We start from the raw sequence: 5,732 nt of genomic DNA, 5'->3' as shown, positions 1-5,732 counted from the left end.
TGTTATAGAGAATAGAGAATATTAGATTTTTGACGTAAGTGTACGTAGTGTTTCTTAATATGGACTAAAATCTTGTTCTCAGTCTTCGAGTCCGAAATGCAGTTTTAAGGGTGAAAGTTTAACATGGTGTTACATGTAAGGGGAAGTATTCTTCATACTAATTGGTAGATCTCGATCAGCTAAAGAGGAGTGCTATGCATAAATGGAGTTTAACATAAATATAGAGTTGATCCTTGTGAAAATTTCCTTAATTTATTTTTAGCGAGAAATGCGAAATTGAAAATATGTAGCTATTTGACATTAAAAGTCATTTTGATTTTCCAGATACGAAATAAATATGCCAACCGAGAATTCAAGTGCCTGTCTTCACTCAATCCAATCCATTAACAAATTTTTTCTTCATTGCACGTGGACCAGATGCGCTACTGAATGGGTTTTTGACTACTTGTACGCTGAAATATGAATTTTGCATTGCATTGTAATTTACCTCGGCGATAAATTTCAGTTAGCAAGAAAAACGCTTCTTTCTATATAGATCCCCACGAGGCTATCATTTCTTAAGTAGATAAACATTTTTGATCAAAATATAGTCTATTCTGGCCAGTGCGAACGGATTCGTGTAAAAAATTTCCTAGGAAACAAAAATCGCAAAACGACCAGATTGCACAAATTACTAGTATGTTCCATGGGATGAAAAAAATCTTTCCCGGAAAAAAATCAGTCATTCAATTCGATTCAGTCCTACACAGTTGTTTCATAGAATAAATGTTAGCGATAAGTTCACCCCAGTCTGACCCAAACAGGCGGTCACAGTTTCGGTAATAGACTAAACGGACGCACGGGCTATGGTTAGGCCTGACTTGCCGAGGATTGTTTAGTTTCTCAGAACTTAACTAAACTATAGGTCGAGTACATACTAATAATTATCCTGTTGCAACTGCTATGCCCAGCCTAACACATTACCCTTGTGGGTGTTTCAATATGTTCGCCAGGGGGTTCAGTCAATCAGTGAATTTGTCTTGTTCCTTAAATGCCTTTTGGTACATTTTTATAATGTAAATGTTGTTCGTGTTGTCGTTTTGGTCGTGTTTGTTGGTTAGTCCTGGTTGAGTCCTGTTCCCAGAAAGCACGGTGAATAATTAGGTGTCAAGTCGGCCCTTGGCCCATTTTCAGTAATGCTGCAATTGATAGTCGACTAGCTAGTTGATTTTGTTCCTAGCTCAAAAACTTTACGCATATTATGTCAAATCAAGCTTGGTTTCATTCCCGAGATGTCGCTAATGCTTAAATGTTTTCCTTTTTCTCTATAAAGTGGTTATGTATTTTACTAAATGTTCTAATAAACGTTTCATGATTTTACACATTTTAGTGTAGTAGATGCATTGATTCTGTTTCTAAGACCTCACCAAATCTTGAAGCTCTTGGAATTTTTTAGTACATCAGTAGTTACGTATATTATATTAAATAAAAAGCGAATATCTTAGACATGTTTCGGTTGATGCGTCGATTTTATTCCAGGGACGTCACCAGAAAAGACATTTGCGTTGACAAATATTTTTTGCACGCTTCAACATTTTTTCTTTCAGAAATTAATTAGGGATTTTTTAGACGAAAGTCTACCGTACATTCGCCGCTTAAATTTTTCAATCGCCATTTATTACAAATTTACACAAAAGACAAATGGAAACGCAAGTTCACCCTGTTTTTACATGGACAAACAGATACGACCATTGTGAATATCACAATTTTTGTCCAAGAAAATCAATTGTAGGTGTAGGTATATGTATTGCATTCTTTTGCAGTTTGATTGCCGCCAAGAAAAAACCCTTTCATAAAACACCATTCAAGATTTTATCTTTCGATCGGCCGAGGACTGATATTTAGGCAAATGAATATGCATTGAACATAAGTTCACTTCATCAAGAGCTTTCGGTTGGAAAATACTATTTTGGAAGATTTCCATGTCAAAAAAGTTACATTACTGTGTAACCTGGTCGAAAACTACCTGAAACCTGAAAGACTACCACATTCGGTTTTAGCTATTTTTCTATCGCTAAATAAATAGTTCGGTTATGGGACCATAATTACACCTATCAGATTTATAACTATCTAAAGCTAAAGGAAGCATATTTACTCAGCTCGCTAAATTCTATCGTTGGATTGAAAGCAATATCAGTAGGACGAACAACGAACATAAGCGAACTTTCGATAGTCGACCCACCAGGCAAGTGGCGCTGTAGGTTATGCATCAGACTAATTAACAGAACTACGATAATGAAGAATGAATGACTCGTGATATTCCTGTTTCATTGAATGGTGAAGGAGCAAATGATACAGGAGCGTGTGGCACCGCTGAAATATGAGAGCGAGAGACATTTGAACAACCCGATTCTTCCTCCGCCACGAAAAACCATTAATGGTAAGGCGGTAGACAGCATCGTACAGCCAGGCTAGGGCCCGTGCTGAGAGAATATTAAAAAAAAGCCGATGACTATCCGTACAGCCGTACATCCGTCGTGTTTACATGCATGAAATTCGAAAGACACAGGCGTTGTGTTTTTACAAGACATTAGTTATCTTTCGACCCGGACCAAAAGAACCTATGCTTTCCATTCCTCTCTTCATACATAACTGCAAAACGGCATATGATATTATTGGCATATGATATTATTATGGAGAACGCGGGTCAGTAAAATGCAGCATTCTCGGCTCTTCCACTTTCCATATCACATTGCCCAGTCGTTGAGAGTGGATGGTAGAGCTAAAAAGGTGAGATAATCGGGTAGTTCCTAAAATATTAGAGAACAAAGCCTTTTTTAATGTAGAAACTCTGACAATCGGAAGGGGCAGGAGCCAGAAGATAGGTGAAGTGCCATAGGTGAAAAAAACACGAGAGGCTTTTAATAGCAAGCCTAGCCAGCTCCTCCTGGCTTTCAGAGTTGCACGTTGCAGCAGCCGGGTTACCTTCAAAAAAAACAAGTCACCCCACCGTTAAAGAACCGCCGACGGAAAAGGTAGCACGGAGCCGAATAGTTGACTACGGCCCACCCGCCCCAACTGACGAGGACTTCGTAAGGCAGGTACTGGCTTCAAACATAGACAGGCTTCCCTAAATGTAATTCCGTTATACGTGTACGGTGTAATTTTTAAATATATGTTGGCGTATATTTTTTATATATATTGCGTTTTACAGCACTACTGGAAAAACCTGCTTATTTTATCAATCAATCACCTTATTTACTTTCGCCAGGTGAAGTAGAGACACTGTAGTTCATATAGCATAGCATGTTATAACAGTAACATGCAATGCTATATTATACACACGACTAGAGGTAGGACTCCAGTACATAACACTAAACCAACGCAGTCGCTCACGAGAACGATCACGGAGCTTACAGCATAGTGGGACACTAAGAATTACAGTGACACTGTAAAGGCATTGCTACGCCGAAGCTCTTCTTTCTGGAGGTTAAGGGCAGCGTAGACATCCTCGGGCTAATGGAGACTTGAGCACCCGCATTTCTATTTCGTATACTGTCCTCCACTAGAAAGCAACGGAGGGAGCCGCCCCAATGGAGACATATTCGCTCTACAACAACTTATTTTCGTAGAACGTATGTCTCCACTGGGTGATAAGTGATTTCGAACCGTATTTAATAGAGAATAATGTCATCGCGTTACGTGGACAGCGGTTAATTCTCTAGTTCACGTCCGGACGACTGATTTAAAATAAACGTGCGCACTGAAGGAGAAACTCTGGCCGGAAACATTGTCCTCTCATTTGGCCTCTCCTCTGATCATTGTCGACAACTCGCCCGGTCATTTAAACGCAGCCGCATTAGATACTTTGAAGGCTCGCTCGCGATATATGATTGCTGGCTGTTCAATCCCAATGGAGCACTAGCAGCACCTGATTGTGGTTCAGCTTACGATACAGCCCCTCAGTCTTTTCCGTAGGCACAAATTGTGATTCAACTATACTTGACGGTCCTGTCCGTATGGTTTTAAGAGTCATGGCTAAAGTCCACCCTGATTTCTATTCTTTGGCACCTATCTTTAAGGTGATCTATGTACGTGTTGCAAAGGCAACAATACCTTAAGAGACTTTAAACTCATCACCGGAACTTTGCACCTTGCTTTATTGGTCCCTCTGCCCTCATAAGTCACTTTTTGGAGATGTTTGCGTTAAAGGATACGATACCACGCACAATACTCTTTTTCTTCTGTAGTGGGGGAATGGGATCTCAATGCAACGCGATATCCTTCAACAAGGTTTATTTACAAAAATTCACAGTGCGGTAACTAATGTAAGGTCTTATGAGCCTACGCAACAGAAAAGCCCCCAGTCCAGATAGTGTCTGCAGCGACTATGTAAGATGCGCCATCGTTCTGGCATCGTACTAATCGGCACTATTTAATCTTTATATATTGGTACTATTTTATTAGTGAGCCCTAAAGGAAAAGGCCAGTTGGACCACGTCAAAGAATAACGAAGAATAGGATTGTTATAAGCTACTTTCTGGCATTATGACTAAGACTGGATAGCTATTTAGAAAGCGTACCCGTCATCTCAACAGAGAGACATGGGCCAAAAAGTTTCATAGGAACGGCATGCAGGATCCGGATAATCGACGTTAAGAACGCAACAGCCACGCCGCGTAATACGTGGTGTACGTCGACTTTAAAACATCCTTCGACTTAGCGTCCAGGGACAAGGTTATACTTAGTTGACCGCGGTGGATGTCTCCATGAATATGCCCAACCTATTCGCTGCGGTTACGCAGCAGAACAGGATCACTATCAATGACGGAGTGGCCGAGCTTTCGCCCTTCATGCGGACAACTGCCTTAGGAAAGCAACCTAAAAGCCCATTCTCATTCCTCATCTTACTGAGTGATCATCTTGGCTAAAAAAGTCAGTCGCAGAGGGCTGAAAGATATACGGATCGGAAAGGTTCCAAGTGCAGCAAACTCTAGCCGGGCTGTCACGGACTTGACGCCGACCATAAACGGAATAAAAGTTTGAAAGAGAAGGTAAAATAGCGGCCACTAAGACCTTGTATCTCGCCAGGTTGCTTTTTGTATTTGTGTTTGAGGTTGCTGGTCTCCGCGAACGGCAGAGACTTCACTGCACATACCATCGAAAGGTGAAAGGAGACAGTGTGGGCCGCATAGGCGATCAAACTTCCCCGTTACCCTTCCCTTGAAACGGACCTTATATTGTTTGACTTCAAAGTAGTTACGATCGAAATATACGGAATACGCGTTATTTGAGAAGACTGCTTTCGGTGGAGAACCTTTAACAATAAAACCGTGTGTCACTCGCTTTGCAGGAAATAGATATCTCACTGCTCGTTACCTCCTTTAGGGTAAATCTTAAATCCTGTGACAAATCTTTTTTTATTTTGAGTTTGAAATGAAGTTTGATTTGTGTAATGGACAGGCATAAAAGAAGTCGCACCTTGCGTGGAAAACATGTTTTTAATATTTTGTTTCTCCTAAAATTTTTTTGAAAAGATGCTAAACATCTTTTCTTCTGTTCTTGCTAAACAAGAAAAATTCGTCGAATCGAAAAAAATTATTAAAAAAAAATATTTTTTGAGCGGTTTCCTACAAGTGCCGATTAGAACGATGTGGCTGATGCGACGAGTTGTACTTGCTAAACATTTTCGAAACGCATTCTTATTCCACTCTAACATAGGCGGGACAAACTTCTAAATAGATTTTTGACAA

The 5,732-nt window shown here is 40.2% G+C and overlaps 1 long non-coding RNA gene across 1 annotated transcript; it reads left to right on the top strand.

Annotated features, from left to right (window-relative positions):
• The first annotated feature begins 2,120 nt into the window (after positions 1–2,120).
• LOC147751769 (uncharacterized) lies at positions 2,121–5,340 on the top strand. Its single transcript, XR_015315947.1, has 2 exons — positions 2,121–3,080; positions 4,447–5,340. It is a non-coding gene; the product is annotated as an uncharacterized LOC147751769 (long non-coding RNA).
• Positions 5,341–5,732: the final 392 nt, after the last annotated feature.

Source organism: Varroa jacobsoni, unplaced genomic scaffold (genome assembly GCF_002532875.2).
Source record: "Varroa jacobsoni isolate VJ856 unplaced genomic scaffold, vjacob_1.0 contig04762, whole genome shotgun sequence".
Classification (NCBI taxonomy): Eukaryota; Metazoa; Arthropoda; class Arachnida; order Mesostigmata; family Varroidae; genus Varroa; species Varroa jacobsoni.
This window is presented reverse-complemented; position numbering and strand designations above follow the sequence as displayed.